Genomic DNA, 19601 nt, shown 5'->3' with positions numbered 1-19601 from the left:
CGCTGCAACTAGAGAAAGCCCGTGCGCAGCAACGAAGACCCAAAGCAGCCAAAAAAAAAAAAAAAAAAAAAAAAGCCACGAATTAAAGCCAGCTTTCAGAACCTCACATTTTCCTTTCATCTGTTTATTCAGTAATTGCACAATTACAACGTGCATAAATGATTTTATATACCTAGTAGTCTATAAATATCTCCAGTAGATGTAGATAAGGAGGGCAGGGACGATCATGATTGAACAAACATGTTCTGACATAGAAATAACCTTGCAAATACTACGATGTTCAGCTTCTACCAATGCTAGTTTTTCCTGACCCAGGGAACTCAGTGTTATGAATTTTATTAATAACTACTTTTGAGAGACTAACAAATGCCACACATTGGGGTGAGATCTCTCTATATTATTATTAACCCATGTAACAGCACTGCTGTGTTAGCACATACCCCTATACTAAAGAAGGGAACACAGCCATGCAGTAAGTAGCTTGAGCCTGTATTTGAACTCTAACATGCTTCACTGGAAAATCAGGCTGTTTTGAAAGTTGACTACCCCCCTGTGTACAGGGAGGGCCAGTTGAGGACAAGCAAGTGTGGCATATAGATATGCATGTGACTGTCACATCTTATTTCTTGCACCAGGATTAATGTACCAGAACACCCAGTGTGGGCAGCCACCTCAGGGCCACCCTGCAAATATTTGTATACCTCCCCACCATGCTGCTTTCCCTCAGTTGTGTAGTGCAGAGCTTTTTAGATGACTAAGGCAGGCATGGCAAACATGTCACCCGATTGTCAGCTGCCTCTGGTTTGGAAGTGTTCACTCAGAGCCATCAGTGAAGCCCAGAGATGACATCTTACAAGCTGGTGATAAAGCTTCAAGTAGCTTCCACTGTGAGAAGGGCTTAATTATGTGTGATTTTTCAAGCAGTATCTGTAGATTATACAGATAAGATGTCTCCTTTCTGTCTGGTGTGTGCCTTGTACTAGCACCCTTATTGAATCATGACTGTTAGCTCTCCGTGGTTGTGAATTAGGGCCCCAGGAGCCTCCAATCAGGTTTAGCCATTGTCCTCACAAAGCTCATTATGCTCTTTTGGTTGAAATTTGAGGGGAAGAACAACCATTAGGTAAGTGTGCAATGTCAGGGGAGCAATTTGGTTTGAAAAGTCTCAGAAACGGCCTTTAAAAAAAAAAAAAAAAAACCTTCTAGGGCATTTCTTTTTTGAAAAAATAAGTTCAGTATCTTTGTTTCCAGTTACGAGCAATCTTTAAAAGGCATACAAAAAAAAAAGTTGGCTCTGTTTTCTGAATTGCTAGTTGGGAGAACAAAAGCAGCAAGGGAAAGTTTGACTTGACTTAAAACCTAGGGCATTTCTTTTTTGAAAAAATAAGTTCAGTATCTTTGTTTCCAGTTACGAGCAATCTTTAAAAGGCATACAAAAAAAAAAGTTGGCTCTGTTTTCTGAATTGCTAGTTGGGAGAACAAAAGCAGCAAGGGAAAGTTTGACTTGACTTCCTCTGCAATTTGTTTATATCATCGGAGCAGAAAGAATCTCAGGGCTCAGCTCGCCACTTCCTGAATAAAGAGAGAAAAATGCCCAGAGTGCTGGATTCATTGAGAAGTGCAGAGCGATCGCTCAGCAGAAATCCTGACGACTGAGGGGCCCAGAGGGCAAAGGAAGAACGTTTCCCCATTCAGCTACAATCTAAGATAACTGCGAAGTCCCGAGTCACCAAATACTCCCCCAGCCCTCCCAGTGGCCAGAGAGGCCAGCTGGGAGGAAGGTGCGGGCTTCCCTGGCTTGTTGCTATGGAGTCGGCGTCATCATCCAAGACAGCATTGTCAGTCAGTCCAATTCAAAGACAGCCGTGGCAGCAATGGAACTGCATTGAAATTACAAATATTTACTTGAAAAAAAAAGTCCAAATCAGATGTCACTGAGATGATAAGGTTCTGTTTACTTCTCTAGGTAGTAGCCGGGAAACAAACAGCCAAACCAGTTAGGGTAGGAAATTTTCTTTTTTTGGTCAGGTATGTGCTGAATCACTGGCAGCGAACTTCAGGGATTTTTAGGAGAGAAGATTTCTTTCTCTCTAGGTTCTCCTGGGCAGAGTGCCTGTATTCCTTCCCCTCCACACACAACACTTTTTAAAAGCAATTCGAGGCCAGCTGAGCTCATTTTGATTATTGCTGTTAGTTTCCTGCCACTTGTCTTTGTAGGCTGGAGTGAGGCCTAAGGATTTAGATGAAAAACATCAGGCTGCTCTCCTCTTCGAGAAATCTTACCTGTGTGGCTTCCTGGCTTGCCTTTTCTTAACTTATTCGGTTGAGGTCTGCCATAGCTGGCCTATTAAAGAGAAATTTGAAATCAGTGGGTGAAAGGGCTAAGAAAGAGAAAAATACAGTTGAGCAGTGAATGTACTCGGCTGAGTACCCTTATGGGAGACTGACTTCATTGGCCTTTGGAACACTGGAGGGGATTGCAAAACATGCAGCTAGAACAGAGAGAGAGAATGCAGATAGAAGGGGGCAAAATGGGGAGACAAAGAGCGTTTCCCTTTCCTCAGAAGGGGGGATCATCCTTACTAAGGTGCGTGTCTTGGGGCAGCTCAGAAGCAGGAGAAAATGCCAGGTAATAAGTCTGGTGGCCGTTTGAATAATGAATAGTATAACACGCAGTGATTTCAAACCTCACAGTTTGTTATTGGAAGTTTTTCTTCCCATTTGGAGGGCAGGTTTCCATCAATTCTCTTGTCTGATTCCTGCTTCCTGCCAAGCTGCTGCTGTTTTCAAGAAAACACTTGGGTCATCGTTTGAGAGCTTCAAAAACCTCAGTGTTCAATTAGCCTCCTTTTGAATCCCTTCTGACGGATGGTTAAATATGGGTCCAAAGTCCCTTCTGTGAGTAGGGCTGATCCTGGGGTGAGGAAACATAATTTTCTGAGTGTTAAGAAACAAAAATAATGTTTTAACAGCACCATTACTAGAAAACTTGGAAATTGCATTCTTCTAGTCTGTTCTGTTCAATTCCATTTTATGGACCTCTGAACATTTCATAGTACAAAGGGCTATTATATAAAAAGGACACTTGGATATTCTTCTTAAAGGTTCCCTTGTACTTTCATAGCATGTTTACAAGGTTACTAAGGATGCTTTCTCATCACTGTATTTTAAATGGCTCGACTATTACTCCCACGTTTGAGAATCATTGAAACTGCCTGAATGGAACCAGGATATCCTTTGTTCCCCATTGATTTGGAAACAAAAGACGCAGGAAAAAAAGTTTATTTTGCTGCTGAATGCCATATGCAGATGAACGCATTGTCGATTAAATTAAACCAAGGATCTGAAGACTTTTTCAAGCCTTAGAAAGAATGTTCTTATAGTTACAGTACATGTTAGAATTTGCCCTCCAGTTTTCATTTATTCTGTTGTGCTTGTGTCTAACGGGGGGTTATTTAAGTCACACACCCAAGTCTTCAGGAATAATAAAGCGTAATCAGTAGAGGAGAATCGGCATCAAAAAAGACAAAAGTTGCTATGTTGTTTCTTAGGTGAGAGGTACCAGATGGACATAGGTAGGCAGTGCCCTCCATTCATTTTCTCCCTTCTCCATCTTTCCCAGTTTCGCTAGCCCCGAGATTCTCATCTTCAGCACTGTTGACATTTGGACTGGGTCATTCTGCGTTGCAGGGGGCTGTCCTGTGCCATGTGGGGTGTCTGCCAGCTTCCTGGGCCTAGACCCCAGATGCTGGCGGCACCCCTCCACAGTCATGACAGGCAACCTCGGCTCCTGTAGCTGCCACGTGTCCCCCTAGAAGGGGGTGGGGAGGGCGTTTGGATCGCCTCAGGTTGAGAACCACTGTCCTAGAGCAACCCACCCACAGAATCCTGTTTGAAGGAGGAAGAGAAGATTAACTTAGTGTGCAGCCAGCGATAGTGAAAATCAGTGGTTACAAAGCAGTTATTTTAATCAATTCATAGAGTTAGATCTCAGAATATGAGAGAGAGAGAGCAAGAGAAGGAATCTAAGGACTCAGACAACAGCCAGCCCTTCACTGTATAGGCGGGGCCACAGCAGGGAGTGCGTCCCAGCATACACGGCTAGATGGTGGGCTAAGGCTAGTTACTGTTAGCGTTTTTCCTTGTTATTTCAAGTAGTTCATGGATTCACTTACCTATCATTGTGCCCCTCCTACTGGGAAGCATCTCAGCGTAGACGGGAAACAACGCATCTCAGGATCCTTTTCCTTATGACCGTGAAGTAATTAATATTCACTAATTTAATTTTCAGTGGCTAGAAATGGGCATGCACTACAGTAATAAAATACACATTTTATGAGATACTGTCAGAATAATAAAAATGTATCGTAATGACAATATGGCTAAAGAAGTTTAAAACACGTCTTAATAAAGATGTGTCTCTATTTCACTAGGATGTATAGTTCGCATCAACTATTTTTATTAAATATCGAGAAAGAGAAGCAGTGCCCAGAACCACATAACCTGAGTCCTGTATATACAATAATAAAGCTATCAGTGTTCATTTTTAGTATTTTTTTGTTTGTTTTAAATGATGAAGTGTTTTGAACGCTGTGACAAGTGGACAGAATAAATGGTGCAATAGTCAGTACATGTACTTACTGCCAAGATTTACTGGTTTCCAGCTCTCCCATTTCAGAGCCTTTACTGGTCCTGGCAATCATTTATCTGCATGGCTCATTCCTTCCTTCCCTCATCCAGGCTGAAACGGCACCTTCTCAGGCCTCCCAATCTTTCTTTATAGTGATACAACTACAGAGTGTATTCTATATGATGAACAGAGGGCAGCCCTGCTTTAATTTTTTATAGCATATTATATATAAATATGTGTTTGGTTTACTTATTTGTCCGTTTCCTCCAACTAGAATCTAGCCTGACTCCCTGATGGCTTCGTTTTATCTTGTAGTGCTCAGAACAATGCCTACGTAGTACACAATAGGCGCTCAGTAAATATCTGTTGAATGAAAGTGTTGTCCGGGCAAACCGTGGGCACGAGCGGGCTGGTAACAATTTAGTGTGGGTTGATGAAGTCTTGCGCTCTTGTGAATGACCTTTGTCTTCTCAAGTGTCATATTTAATATTTAATTGGTTTGGCATGACAAGTTAAATATTGCAAGCAGTTAATCATTTATTCATTTTAAATAACAGGTTGTTTTTTAATAGAAGTCTAATGAAGAAAATATTAATGGACTCCCAGCCTACTGATCAGAGAAGCCTACTGATATTTAAACAGCAAAACAAAAGTACATGCTTATAGTTAGAAACTTGAAATTGCATAGAAAAGTTACGGAATAAAAAGAATAAAAAGTAGAAGACATTCCCCTATCTACAAAAAGAAACACTTGTAACCAATTTCTCATGAATTGTTCCAGAAAATTTCTCTATGCCCATAGGTATACATTTACTAGCAAAATATACCTTAAATTGCTTTAAATGCGCACACACACGTGCATACACACATACCAGAATGGTTTCTTTAACCCTTGCACAGTTTGTACTTAGATATTTATTTGCTCAACTATGTGTTGAACATCTCTCTTCCATCCAACTGTACCTGCCTATCCACCATTCTGTCCCCAGTGCCTGGCACACAGCAAGCCTCATTACCTGTTCGTTGAACAATTCAACAGCAGGTGCTAGGCTTTTATTAAAGTACCGTGGCCAAAACACGATTCTCATGCCATTAGTGAAGTTCTTTAGGATTTGTATTCAGTGAACATTTATAAATTTTAAAAAATTGTTAGCATTCTAGGTGTTTTCACATGAATTAGCTCATGCAGTCCTCAGGCAGATCTCCTAAAGTGATTATTTTCATTTCTGTTTTTCAAATGAGAAATACTCAGATATCAAAACCGAACTGTAGATGAAGATGTAATATTAGGAAAAAGTTCTAGGCCTCCATGCCCAATTTATATTTCTAGGTAACTTCATTTTTTTTTTTTTTTTTTTTACCAATCTCAGCAGTCAGAATGCTGTGAACATTTGAGCTGAGCTCTAAATACCAAATATTTCTATATAGTCTGTCATGTCACAAAGATACATTTCAAGTCTCTCTAATTAGCCCAGCAGATGAAACAAAGATCTGAAGACTCACTAAACACTAACAAAACAAGCAAACAGAAAATTCCTCAACACAAGAGAAACTTCTTGACAGTGTAAAAAATGAATCCACCTGGCTTCTAAGAAGCAGGCCCGAGCAGCTCAGAATCAAAACACAGGAAGTAAGTTGTAAATGGCAGAATGAATAAAACAACTATTTTGGGGGTGAAACAGAATCTGCGCTCTGCACTTTAGATGTCACCTTTCAAAGGGAGGAGGGAGCTCGCGGGGTCAAAATGTTCCCCCCGGGGCTCCATTTTCAAAAAGAAACAGTATACAACTCGGTAAATAAAGTAAAAAACCATCGAATTACATGGTTAAAAATGGGTGAATTTTATGGCATGTAAATTATATCTCAAGGTGTTAAAAAAAAGAAGAGCCAAATTAACAGTGTGTGTGTGTGTGTGTACTGTGTGTTTTTTCTTGCCAGCGGGCAGCCAGTACAGAGTCAGGTCTCGTGTGTGTGTGTACTGTGTACTGTGTGTGTGTACTGGTGTGTGTGTGTGTGTGTGTGTGTGTGTGTGTGTGTGCTGTGTGTTTTTTCTTGGCAGCGGGCATTCAGTACAGAGTCAGGTCTCGTGTGTGTGTGTACTGTGTACTGTGTGTGTGTACTGTGTGTGTGTGTACTGTGTGTTTTATCTTGCCAGCGGGCAGCCAGTACAGAGTCAGGTCTCTCGTGTGTGTGTGTGTATACTGTGTGTTTTATCTTGCCAGCGGGCAGCCAGTACAGTCAGGTCTGTGTGTGTGTGTGTGTGTGTACTATGTGTGTACTGTGTTTTATCTTGCCAGCGGCAGCGGGCAGCTAGTACAGAGGTCTCTCTCGTGTGTGTGTGTGTGTACTGTGTGTGTACTATGGTCTGTGAGTCCAGTATGTGGGGACTCAAGGGTTACTGTTTAATATTATGTAGAAAACATGTGCGGAGCCGAAAACAGTTCTCTCATAAAAAGACCATGGGGCTGGGGGGCTCCTGAGAAGTCAAAGTAGTTGAAAAGATGAACCTTTTGTCCTGGAGGTGTCATCACATCCTCCTACTGGGGCGAAACCAAAGAGCATAAAGCTTGCCTCCCGCTTGCCGCTTCCCTGTTGATTCTGTTCCCTCGTAATAGCAGCCTTGTTCCATCTGCCGGGATTCAGAGATTTATGGAGGCGGAGTGTGAGGGGAATTACTTCCAAAAGAAATAATCGCAGGAACAGTGAGACGGAAGGAGGAGGAGAGAGAGGGAGGGAGGGAGAGAGAAACAGAAACAGAAGAGAGATTCATTTCCAGGACAGAATAAAATTGGCTATCATGTCATTAAAGTGTTAAAACACTGCAAGCACTATAAACTGACGACGATACCTTACGAAGAGCCTTCTGTTGGGACTGGACGAGTAAAATGAAACTCAGAGGGGAAGGGGATGGGTGGGGAGGAGAACCTGCTCACTGCCAGGAGCAGGGCTTTGCAGTTAAACCTCAGGTCGTGGTTTGATGCCCTTCTGACTCACGGAGACGAAGGCCACCTGCCAGCCCGGAGTCAGGCGACACCTCACCGCACGTGAGCACCTCCTGTGGGAAGGAGGAGAAGACGACGCACGAGCAAACCTCAAAATTACGACAAAAGAAAACAAAGCCTTACTCAGTCTAAAAAACCAAGTGAGGTTATTTTTCTGAGAATTAAATAAGCAAATGCCCCACGCTTACCTCCGATTATTATCTCTTAATCATAGGTTTAAAAATGTCAGTAAAACTATGTCAGACTAGGACAGAGGTTACTTTGGGGAAAGAATAATGATTAGGAGAGGACACGGGGACTTTCAGGGTGCTGATTGCCCGGATATGTGACAACTTTGGGAAAATTCATCAAGCTGGATATTTCCAATTTGCGATTATGTATATTTTACTAACATTAAAAAATGCCAATATGATCTCCCTGTGCCTCCTTCCTCATTCCTTTCAAAGTTGATGTGACCAAAGAGAGCTTGGATCCTCCTCTAGCTGTGTTGCCCCCACTTAGCTCGTGGTAGCCTTCAACGACTTACCCCAAGACTTCAGCAGCATCCTGGATTCTTCTTTCATTCTGCTGCCGCCACCTCCAAAGCACATCCCATCTCTCTCTGATTTACTCCATCTGCACTGGCCTTCCAAGTCAACGTCCTGTTTGGCTAGACGACGGTTAATGGGCTGCCAGTCAGGTTTCCTGCTCCCTCCCATGCTAATCCAGTCTCCAAAGTTACCTTTTTTAAAAATGGAAATCAGGTGACCACATCCTCAAAGTCCCCCAACAGCATCCCATCACATGTGAAGTCAGACCCCAGCTGTGGGTAAGCCTTCTGGAGTTGCTGTCCTTCTGTTCCAATAACTCACTAAGCTCATTCCTTCCTCCGGGACTTGGCTTTGCTGTCCCTGTCCTGGGTCTCAGCTCTCCCGTCACCTGCCCACCGAGCCTGCCCCCAATCAACTATGACAGTCACCACTCCCCATCACATTACCGTCATGACACCTGGCACTATATGACAGGTTAGGTTGTCTGAGTTGTGTTGTTGATGGGATTTCTCCCTCACTAGGATATAGGTTCCCAGAGAGGCAAGGACTGTGTCTGTCCTGTCAGTATCTCCAATGGGATGTTATAAAAATAGTCTGAAACATCACATGCCTGAAACCCGGCTCCTGGAATTCTCCCTCCCCACCGTCACCACCTCCCTCCAACCTGCTTTTCTCATAGTACTCTGCTCGTGGCAACTCTGTTCATTCAGTGACTCAGGCCAGAAATACTGGAGTCACCCCTGACACACCCCTTTCTCCCTCACATCCCACCTTCGATCCATCAGCACTTCCTGGTGCCCTTACCTTCACAGAGCCTGACAACTCATCTGCCACGTCCTGCCCCTGCCCTGGTACAGGCAGAAGAAGGGTTCCTGGAGCTGCCTAACCACCCCCTACATCTCCCTGGGCCCCCCTTTCCATTTAGTCTCCAGAGTCAGGTTATTTGAAAAAATATATATATGTATTTTTTTAGCCGCTCCGCACGGCTTGTGGAATCTTTAGTTCCCTGACAAAGGATTGAACCCAGGCCCTTGGCAGTGAGAGTGGAGTCCTAACCACTGGACCACCAGGGGATTCCATCGAAAATAATTTTAAATCCCACATCTCTTTCCAGATTTGTGTTTCCAGCGACTCCCCATCTCAGAGCAAAATCTCAAGTCCTTCGGTGACCTGCACGCATCTGTTCCCCTGACTGCCTCACCCACCCACCCCACCCTCTTTCCCTTGCTTTCTCCATTGTGGCCACACTAACCAAGGACACACTCCCTCAGACCTTTGCACCTGCTGCTCTTTCTGGAATTATCCCCCAGGTGCCCCTCACTTGTGTTCCCTCACTTGTCGGGGTCTCTGCCCAAGGAGGCTTTCTCCAGCATCTCTCTTCAAAATTGCCCCCATCCTGACCCTCCCTATTTCTCTCCTCTACTTATTTTTCTCCAAAGCACTTAAGGCTCCACAGACTTATGTCATATTTGTGCATTCATTGATGGTCCCTTCCCCCTAAGTTCCATGAGGGTGGAGATTTTTGTCTCTTTGTCTTGGCTGTGTCCTCATTGCCCACATTTGTGCCTGGCAGATAGTAAACACTTATAGGTTATTAATAATTAATTGAATGAAAGTACATGCTAAAGATTTAAGTCCTCATATAGTGAGTGAATGAATGATAATTAATAGAATATTGCCGAAGTCATTAAATCAACAAAGATATACAGAGTTTCTATTGTGGGTCTGAAACCAATCTAACCCGTTCTACAGTAGTATATACAACAGACAAGATCTCTGGTCACCTGGAACTTGCAGTCTACTTAGGGAAAGCAACTGATCCAACAACTGCAAAAAACATCTCATTACAAAGTTGGTATTGCTGGGAAGAAAGAGGACCTGCTGAGATCATAGCTCCATTAGAGAGAACTGGGAAGGCTTCCTCAGAGGAGGTGACATTTGAGCTGAGATGAGAAAGTTTGGGTGTACAGGGAAGTGGGGGACTGGGGAGAGCATTTGTGGCAGAAGAAAATTCCAGTACAAAGCCCCACCCCCCACCCCCAGACTTTTAATCCAACAGGTATGGATTAATCAATTACATCTTATTGTTTCCAAGATCCTAGTGAGCCTTGGTATTTGGTTTCTGATATTTACCATTAAGTTCATTTTTTAGGTGCCCAAATTAGTGATGGTTGTGATTCTTTTCCTGATGGAGGTGGGAACCACCTCCAAACTCAGGAATCCGATTAAATATTGGAGACCTCAGAGTTTATACAGTGTGTGGCTGGATTTTTTACATCATCCTTGTTTTCTTTTTCCAGTCCTTCGACACTGGCTGGTCATTAAAATTTAGAGCTCACCCTGGGTTAAGTGGATGATTTCCTGGAAAACAGCTGGTTGAGCTTCCCCCTGTGTGCCTCTGAAATAAACATCCCCTTTGGAGAAAGGCTTTTCTTTAGTGCCTTCCTGCTCAGCATCTTTTTTGCAATTTACATTCCTGTTTTGCATGACTTCTCAGGAGAAATCTAGAATAATCACTGAAATAACAGCCAAAGGTTATTATGCACTTCATAGTGTTCCCAGCCCTGGGAGCTAGGTACTATTATTATCCTATATTCAGCGATGATGACCTGACGCTTGGAAGTTAATGTGTCCCATATCAAACAATAACTACAAAATGGCAGAGGCAGGCTTTATGTCCAGACCAGATGACTCAAGAACTCGTGCTCTTAATCATCAAGCCCAAGGCCTCCTTGACCCCAAACTGAAAAGTCTCCTCTTAACTTCATTTTCTCCAGCTGTTAGATGAAGGTGTGGAACCCTAGGTTCTAATTCTTCCAGGCCATGTGCAGACAGTGGGATTGTATTTTCTCTTGCAAAGGCAACCAACTCTGGCTGACCTGTGCTGAGAAGAGTTTAAGGGACTGATACTGAGTCACTCACAGATGGGGAATTGAGAGCTAAGGAAGGAAAAAAGAGAGGAAGGGAGGAAGACAGAGAACCAGAGCTGTCCCATGCGTCTAGGGAGCAAGTAGACTTCTCAAAAGTATTCTTCTGGAGTAGGGGAGCTACAGTTTGCTTTTCACCCTGCCTCACTCTGGTGAAGATCAACCATCCCAGAATCTACAGTGTGTTGACTTAATCTTGGCTGTGGATTCATCCCTCGGCTAGGAAAGGGCAGGGTGCCTTGACAGTCCCACCGGGGTGACTCATGATGGGGTGCGTATTTCCTCAAAGAAAAATCAGGGGACTGTAACCCAGGCAATGGGAAATGGATGCTAGGCTTCTCAAAAAGAGCTGACCCCACTCTACCGTCAAAAGGTCAGAAGTGAAAACTCTTTTCAGTCTTGATGAAGCCTTTTGCTCCCACTTGGAGTGGCTCATCCTTATTTAAAGGGCGTCTAGTGCAGGGCCAGGCAAAGAGCAGGTGCTTAGCAAGTAAATGTGGGATAAGTAAGTGAACTGAAAAAGAAAGAACATCCCTGATGCTGAATCATTGCTCCCGCTTAGAGACCAGACATCACACCTCATTAAAACTAGCATCCCCTGGGATGGGCTTTTTGGGTAGGTCCCTTCCCAGCCAGAGTTCTTAACCAATTGAGAAATAAGACAAAAGAACGAGCAGGTTGTCTCAGTCCATTCGAGCTGCTGTAACAAAAATACCCCAGACTGGGTGGCTGACAAACAACAGAAATGTCTTTCTCACAGTTCTGGAGGCTGGCAGTCAGAGATCAGGGTGCAGCATGGCCAGGCTAGGGCCTCTCTGAGTTGCTGTTTTCTCACTGTGTCCTCCAGTGGTGGAAGGGGCAAGGGAGCTCTCTGGATCTCTTTTCATAAGGGCATTAATCCCACACGTGAGGGCCCCAACTTCATGACCTAATTACTTCCCAAAGGCCCCCATCTCCTAATGCCATGACACCGGGGATTAGGTTTCAACATATGAATTTGCGGAGGGGAGGAACACACAAGCAATCTATAGCACAGATGGGAGCCAAAATGTCACCTCTATTGCTGATAAATCTAGATATCTGTGGGCCACTGGGCTTCCCCACACTGACCCCAGAATGAAATGAATCTTCCAATTCCAACACAGGAGCAGAGAACAACTCCCCCTCCACAAGGAGACAGGGAGCAGAGGACAGCTTGATTCTTCCCCAATTTACCTACCAGATAAGTCTGCTCCTCTCCTGAAGGGGAGTGGGTGAAGGGCAGAGAGAGGCCAGGAGTTTTAGGAGCAAGGGGAGAAGCACTCTTTCCCAGCTTCCTGACTGGGCACCAGGGGGCCCGGGGAAGGTACACAGGGGTGTTGACCCCAAGCTGATAACAATCTACTCTGCAGCCATGTTCATATTCTTTGTGGCTATCTACCAATTATGTTTTCACAGCTGTGACCAGAAATATTTCCATCACTCGGGACATGACACCAAAACACCTGGTTTTGAAATGTGGAAAATTCTGTCAAAGGACTGTGAAAGTTCTCTTAAAATAGAAACATTAAAAGCCCCAGAAAGGAAGGTATAATAATTATTATCATTAACTCAGTTACAATCAAAGGCCAGTTTGGGGCTTCCCTGGTGGCGCAGTTGTTGGGAGTCCGCCTGCCGATGCAGGGGACAGGGGTTCGTGCCCCAGTCCGGGAGGATCCCATGTGCTGCGGAGTGGCTGGGCCCGTGAGCCATGGCCGCTGAGCCTGCGCGTCCGGAGCCTGTGCTCCACAACGGGTGAGGCCACAGCAGTGAGAGGCCTGCGTACCACAAAAAAAAAAAAAAAAGGCCAGTTTGCCTGACACTGAACGGACTGACAGGAGAACAGTGGCTAAACTTTGGTGTCTGAGACTCCCAAGTTTGAATTTCTGCTCTGCTCCTTATTAACTGTGTAAACTGAGGCTTGGTGATGCCCCTGGACCTCATTTCTGCAGCTATAAAATAAGGATGATAATAGCTTCCATTCCATAGGGTTTTTTTGGAGGAAGATTCTAAAGATAATGTATTTCAAATACACACACACCTGGCACAAAGTAAGCTCTTAATGAATCTTAGCTAATGCTCTTATTATGATTTTTTTCTCATTGGTGATGATGTTTAGGGTCCTCGTGTTGCCGTGAAATATTCTTTCTATTCACTTGCATTATCCTCTGGTTGTTTGCTAATGTGCAGCAGAAACAACCCTGGAACAGGAGTCTGGGGGCCCAAGTTCAAATCCAAGTTCTGGTACTTTCATAGCCCTAGAAAAACAGCAGGCAATAGCTACAAATCCAGATATATTATAACGGCCACTCAGATAACATGGTTGGCATTTCTGTAGGTGATGTGATTTTGCAAAATGGCGAATAACTCTTTTCTTTTTTTTTTTTTTTTTTTTGCGGTTCGCGGGCCTCTCACTGCTGCGGCCTCTCCCGTTGCGGAGCACAGGCTCTGGACGCGCAGGCCCAGCGGCCATGGCTCACGGGCCCAGCCGCTCCGCGGCACGTGGGATCCTCCCAGACCAGGGCGCGAACCCGGGTCCCCTGCATCGGCAGGCGGACGCGCAACCACTGCGCCACCAGGGAAGCCCAACCCCACAAGTTTTTAATGAGCAGCTACGCTGCGTGCCAGACACTGTTCTCGAAGCAGAGTTATGCGTTAGCAAGACGTGGTCTCGGCCTTTCAGAATCAGAGGAAAATGTCAAGGGATTCTTCTCTGTATTGTGTCTCCCGGGGTCAGCCCCTCTCCCTAGTCAAGCTTGCTCTGAGTTGTGGACACAATCAACATGATCCAGACCTAGAAACATACACACTGTCACACCCTGGTCCACTCTCCCTGAACCAGGGGCCTTGTAAATCTCCTTATTGGATTCCAGCTGATGATGCATTGAATTCCCCCAACAAAATTCTCCCAACCTCAGGCCTCCTCTCCACCCCAGAGAGAGATTATTCAGATTCTTTAACAAACTTCTTCCTCGGAGCAGCCCCAGGCCATGGTGATGTTATGGGAGCACCAAGGTCCTGACTCAATCAAGAGGCCTTGCCATAGGCAGGCATGTACTGAAAACAAAAGACAAAACCAACAGCAGTGGGTAGGTCACCTCCTTTCTCACTGTTCCTGCTGGGACACCCTTGGCCAGCTTCCCTGGGCGGGCAGGCTGGAGAGCCGAGCTTGGACCACATGTGCCTGGGTACCCGCATACTGCCTCTTAGTACCAGTGTGGCCTTGGGCAAGCAACTCACTCTCTTTAGGCCTCAGTTGCCTCATCTGTAAAATGGGGATGATGGCATTTACACCTAAGGTCATCGTGAATATTAATGGAGACAAAGTGTGAGAAGCATTTAGTGTCATGCTTGGGGCATTATTGCTCAATAAATATCAGCAACCATTCCTATTAGGACACGTCATTATTCTCACATAGGAAAAAAACCAACGCGGTTTGATAAAAATACATGACTCATAAAATGTATGGCCTGGAGTGAACCCTTCTCCCCCTCCCCCCATGGCTGACTCCTGTTCACTTTTGAGGTCATGGCTGTAACATCATCTCAGTTTTTCTCACTTTGGCTACACATTGGCAGCACCTGGGGAGCTTTTTACAGTTAGTGATGCCTGGTCCAGCCTCCAGAGGTTGATTTAACCAGGTGCAGCCTGGACACGGGGAATTTTAAATGCTTCCCAGAAAATGCTCAAGTTCAGCCAAAGCTGAGAGTTACTGCTTTTAAAGGCAGTGGATCATGGTAGCTGAAAGCCAGGCTGCTGGGGTTTGAATCCTGATTCTGCAACTCACTAGATGTGTGACTTTGGGCAAGTTGTCAAAACTTAGTGCCTCAGTTTCCTCACCTATAAAATGGGTATAATGATAATAACAGAACTTACCTCATAGTGTTGTAAAGATTAAGTAAAGTGATATGTGATACATTTAGTACAGTGCCTGACAGACTCAAGAGAAAGACCTTTAATTATAATTCCTTTAATTTCTAAAAATATGTATATTTTACCACAATAAAAAATTTACCATTTAACCAGTGTTAAGTGTACAATTCAGTGGCATTCAGTATGTTTCCAGTGTCATACAACCATCACCACTGTCAATTTCTAAAACTTTATCATCCCAAACAGGAACTCTATTAAGTAACTCCTCCTTCCCCCCAGCTCCTGGGTAACCTCTATTACACTTTCGGTCTCTCTGAAGTTGCCTATTCTATATTACTGCAGATAAGTGGCATCATACAATATTTATCCTTTTGTGTCTGGCTTATTTCATTTAGCATAATGTTTTCCAGTTTCATCTATGTTGAAGCATGTATTAGAATTTCATTTTTCTTTTTATAGCCAAATAATTTTCCATTGCATTTATACATGTTTATTCATTCATCTGTTGATGGACATTTGGGTTGTTTCCACCTTTCGGTTCTTGTGAATGGTGCTGCTATGAGCATGGGTGTACACGTTTCTGTTTGAGTTCCTGCTTCCAATTCTTTGGGTATTTACCTGGGAGTGGAATTGCTGAATCATACGGTAATTCTGTTTAACTTTTACAGGTTTTCCACACAGCCTGCACCATTTTACATTCCCACCGGCAAGGCACCAAGGTTCTAATTTCTCCACATCTTCACCAACAGTTTATTTTTAAACAAATAATAGCCATCCTAATGGGTGTGAAGTGGTATCTCATTGTGGTTTAGTTATAATTCCTTTTGATCTCATCCAAAGTAGATTACCCATCGCCTATTATTCTCTCGCCCACAGCACACAGCTCTTTACTCTCAGGCTGTTATCACAGCGTGTCCTTCTGTTTGTTGAATGTTTGCGTTGCCGAGTAGCCCAGGACTTGGCAACCTATGGTTTGAGGCTGCAGGTCAAATCCGGCTACTGTTTGTTTTCATATAGCCCACAAGCTAAAAATGATTTTTACATTTTTGAATAGTTAAAAAAAAATAATATTTTGTGAAATGTAATAATTATGATATTCAAATTTCATTGTCTGTAAATAGTTTTACTGGCGCACAGCTATGCCCTTGTGTTTACATGTTGTCTATAACTGCTTTTGCACTACAAAGGCAAAGTAGAGAAGCTGCAACAGGAACCATATGGCCTGTAAAGCCCAGAATATTCACTCTGGCCCTGTTTCTATGTATAGAAAAAGGTTTGCTGAATCCTGCACTAGACCCTGAACTTAGAACAGTCATCCTGATGTCTCCACAGAACTGGCCGTGGAATTTGTTGACCCCATCTCCCGCACTAACTCCAGACACACACAAAAATTTGAGATGGATCAGAGAACTAAACGTAAATGCCAGTACTAGAAATCTTCTAGAAGAATACATTAAAAAAAACTTCTTTGTAAACTTGGGTTAGGCAAAGAATTCTTCGGAAACAAAATGAACGAATCATAAAATAAACTGGACTTTAAAGTTTCTGCTTATTCAAAGATACTATAAAGAATATAGACAAGCCACAGACTGGGAGAAGATTTTTACACCTGTATGTGATAAAGAACTTGCATCTAGAATATACAAAGAACTCCTACAACTAATAAAAGACAAACATACATGTTTTAAAAATGGGCGAAAAACTCAGACACTTCACAAAAGATATAGGCATAGCCAATAAGCACGTGAAAAAGTACTTAACATCATTAGTCATCAGGGAAATGCAGTTTAAACCCACAATGAGATACAATTTCACACACATTAGAAAAGCCAAAAAAAAAAAAAAAAAGAACAAACACACACAAGGAGGAACAACTCTCAAACCTTTACTATGGTTCTGTTATTTAATTGCTGACGGAAGTACAAGGGCTTTGGGAACTGTCTGGCAGTTTCTTATAATTCTACTCCTCCTCGGTATTACTCAAGAGAAATGAAAACAAATGTCCATACAAAAGGCTTATATGTGAACGTTTACAGCATTTTTATTCAGAACAGCCACAAACTGGAAACCACCCAAATAGCATTAACAACAAAACAGATTTTTTAAAATAAGGTACATTCATTGGATGTACCTACTCAGTAATAAAATGGAAAGAACTACTGATCTATGACACAGATGAATCAAAATTATGCAAAGTGGAAAAAAAAAACAAACCCAGACACATAGGAGCACATGCTGCCTGATGCCATTTATATGAAATTCTCGAAAAACTAATCTATAGCAACCAAAGCAGATGAGTAGTTGCCTCTGGAGAGCGGCTGGTGGCTGGTATTGTCCAGAACAGGGCACAGGTAATGAACACATTCTATAATTTGGTTTGGGTGTATGTAAGTGTCAAAACTGAGAACAATTAAGATCTGTGCTTTGTATGTAAAATTGACTTCCATTTAAATAATGAGAGTGAACAGCTGACCTTGAAAGTGAGAAAATCTCCCTTTATAGGTGGACCAGTCTCTAAGGGTCAGCCTCTCCTGCCCGTGATGAAGCCAGTCACATTTGCAAAGGAAAAGGAGAAACCAACGGTGCCCTGATGTCTGTCAGACGCCAGTGGCCCTACAACTCGTTTCCTGTTTTAACCAGAGCTCTCGTGTGAAGGAAATAACTGCGATCCCTCCTCCTCTGAGCCCTGGAACTCGGAGACTAGAAAGCCGTTTCCTGGTCTTGCAAAAAAAAAAAAAAAAAAAAACGACAGCTCGCTCCGCTCAGCTGGAAACGCCTTCCACCTGCTCCCTCGTGGAAACTGCTGGTGGCTGAGGCCCGGGGGCACCCCTCCTCCGGCTGACTAGCCGGAAGCCCACGCCACCATCGGGCTGCATAGACGCGCCCCACCCCCTTCCCAAGCGCAAGGGTCCGAGCACGCAGGCAGGCGAGCTGGAGAAGCAGAAGCAGTGGCTGCCTGTGGTTTTATTTTTAAAAAGACGGCAAGTGAGGGCTTCCCTGGTGGCGCAGTGGTTGAGAGTCCGCCTGCCAATACAAGGAACACGGGTTCGGGTCCCGGTTCGGGAAGATCCCACATGCCGCGGAGCAGCTGGGCCCGTGAGCCGTGGCCGCTGAGCCTGCGCGTCCGGAGCCTGTGCTCCGCAACGGGAGAGGCCACAACGGTGAGAGGCCCGCGTACCACAAAAAAAAAAAAAAAAAAAAAAAGAGGGCAAGTGAAACCTATGGGGTCTCGGAGATGCAACTCATTAGGAGAAATAAAGGCAGAGCCCCCTGAGGTGCCTGCCTGACTGGGACAGCCCAGGGCCACCCCAGGAGGGCAAACCTCGTGCTGGGAGGGCCACAGCAAGGCAGTCTTCACCTGCCCCTTGGGGAAGATGCAGAAAGAGTCTGCTCAGTAAGCCTGAGATAGGGGACCAAGGAAGGAGATCTGGAAAGCGGAAGCAGTAGAGGCCGGCAGGGTCAGGCCAGCATCCTGAGTAAGCAGGCAGCTGATAGATCTACCGCCTGCTCCCCAGTTCCCCAAACACACCCCCAGGGGCCGACCCACTCACCTCTGTCCTCCACTCTGGCTCCAAACCTTACCATTAGAGTCACACTTTTACACCTGTCATCAGAGGCAAGATGCCAGCTCTTAGGAAAATATGCCCATTTTTCATTCCCATCTTTCATTCATTCATTGAGAGCCCACATATGGCAAGCACTAGTCAGACTCACAGCAGATGAAGTCTCTCTTTCCAGGCTATTTACACCCTTCTGGTTTTGTTGCTCACGCCTCCTTAGTAAATTCCTTTAAATTCCCTTTAGAATTTAATTTGAGAGAAAAAAGTTTGTTTTTCTCGAAGAAATAATATGTTTTCTTTTATCAGATAATGAGAACTATGCAGCTCATCTGGTTCCCCTTGTTTTCTTAGGTGCCAGGAAGCTCAGAGGTTAATGTTATACTCAACCGTAGAATTAGGTTGATGTTTTGTGTCTTTTTCTTTCTTATTTTCTATTTTTCTTATTTTTCTAGTTCTAGTGAAAAAGATTTATTTAATGCTTTTTATTTGTTAAGGTATTTCGGTATTTCAATACTCCTTTGGAAAGGAGTACTTTATTAAATATATTTATTAAAACATGAAAAAATAAACAAAGACAGAAGCATTGACTTAAAAAAGCCCCCTGTTAAAAATCCTTTAGTATTTACTAAGTACCTATCAGTAGCAAACTCTGGCTGAGCCTGTAACATGGGCCCTTTTCTAAGCACTTTGTACCTCACAGCAGCCTTTGCGGTAAGTAGTATTATCCCCACTCCAGAGAGGAGAGAATGAAGAACAAAGGCCTAAGTAGGCTGCCTGAGATTACGCAATCAGTAAGGAGTAGAACCAGAATCAAAACCTGGGCGGTCTAGTACCAACAGCGGCCCGCTTTTTTTTTTTTTTTTTCTTTGCGGTACACGGGGCTCTCACTGCCGTGGCCTCTCCCGTTGCGGAGCACAGACTCCGGACGCACAGGCTCAGCGGCCATGGCTCACGGGCCCAGCCGCTCCACGGCATGTGGGATCTTCCCGGACCGGGGCACGAACCCGTGTCCCCTGCATCGGTAGGCGGACTCGCAACCACTGCGCCGCCAGGGAAGCCC

The 19601-nt window shown here is 44.2% G+C and overlaps 1 long non-coding RNA gene across 18 annotated transcripts in view; it reads right to left on the bottom strand.

Annotated features, from left to right (window-relative positions):
- The window catches only part of LOC102976627 (uncharacterized), a 28537-nt gene that overhangs the window by 5838 nt on the left and 3098 nt on the right, over window positions 1–19601 (bottom strand). For 6 of the 18 annotated variants that reach the window (XR_008619250.1, XR_008619235.1, XR_008619243.1 and 3 more), the window contains exon 2: window positions 2284–2914. This is a non-coding gene — a long non-coding RNA (uncharacterized lncRNA). Of the gene's footprint in view, window positions 1–2283; window positions 3889–4175; window positions 4312–7478; window positions 7686–8158; window positions 8270–19601 lie in introns of those variants that run through there. The other 12 variants (XR_008619240.1, XR_008619242.1, XR_008619244.1 and 9 more) reach the window with 10 other exon arrangements.

This window comes from Physeter macrocephalus, chromosome 14, assembly GCF_002837175.3.
Source record: "Physeter macrocephalus isolate SW-GA chromosome 14, ASM283717v5, whole genome shotgun sequence".
Classification (NCBI taxonomy): domain Eukaryota; kingdom Metazoa; phylum Chordata; class Mammalia; order Artiodactyla; family Physeteridae; genus Physeter; species Physeter macrocephalus.
Note: the sequence above shows the minus strand (reverse complement) of the source record. Positions and strands in the feature narration are given on the sequence as shown.